This window comes from Lottia gigantea (assembly GCF_000327385.1).
Source record: "Lottia gigantea unplaced genomic scaffold LOTGIsca_18, whole genome shotgun sequence".
NCBI lineage: Eukaryota > Metazoa > Mollusca > Gastropoda > Lottiidae > Lottia > Lottia gigantea.
This window is the reverse complement of record NW_008708301.1, coordinates 2,512,903-2,514,111: the sequence shown is the minus strand read 5'-3', so window position 1 is coordinate 2,514,111 and position 1,209 is coordinate 2,512,903.

Sequence of the window (1,209 nt, the reverse complement as noted above, 5' to 3'; positions counted from 1 at the left end):
AGACTACGTTTCGATCAATAATCATGCTACAAATATTGATGGCAACGGATTTCTGTGGCAACAGTGAAAATGGAACAGGGTCTTTATGGGAAGGTCTCTATAGGAAATTTGTTTGCGATATCAGCATCCACTGGAAGCGAACGTTAACCTACCTAGGAAACTTTTAAAGATACGGCGAAACCTCTTCTAGCTGTTCCAATAGAGTTATAAAATCTTTTATTACCTTTCTACCATACACGATCATCACGTATAACTACTACATCATGACTTAGGTTCTTTCAGTTTCAATACCTTAAACTATATACTTTTGTATGTATTCATCATTAGATGATCACAAAATTTCTTTTCTTGTTCACAAAACTTTTTGATTTTATTGCTTGTACTAAGGCGGCCTGATAAAGGTAGCTTTAAGAATTCTTTCATAATAGCCACGTTATCATTTGCAGGCTTCAAATGTCTTGTAAGATAAGGAGGTGTATGTAATTATCAAGAGAGCTATTATGTGTCACATGTATACATTCACGAAATTTTTCTGTGTAAAACATGCATTATTCCATTGTAATAATATTGACAGAAAAGTCTTTCAATTAACATAAAATGCAAGATTCAAACTAATTCAAATAATTGACAAAAAATATTTACAATTATTGGCAATTTGACAAACACTTGGAATCTTCTCTAATATAACACCAAAATGTTCTTTTTGATCACATTAGGATTATCTCGATAACTATAGACTACACAGACATTCCTAATTGTAACCTCAGATGATCATTCGAGATGGTGAACAAAATTTTGGGAATTCTAATTTACGTGACTCTCGACAATTTACCATGTAGCGATTTTCCCCAACCAGCTGTTTTGGGACTTAAATGATTTAGCAGCTAGAAAGTCTATGCTGTAATGGAAAGGGGTATCCCCTCTTTTGAGTACCCAATTTATGTTGTATTCATGCAAGAAACTAACAGAATTATCACAATACAATGTCTTGGGTTAGCAACAACACCTTCTATTAAATGTCGCACAATTACTCTCAGTAACCTTCCATTACCTTTATCAATGTATATTTCTGGATGTAACACTGCCTATGTGGACCCTATAAAATTGGGAAACCTCAGTATACATTACACCTAAAATAATAAACATTGTTGGTATTGTGTTATTGTGCCATGAACAGGATGGCTATTATTACTGTACTATTATTATACT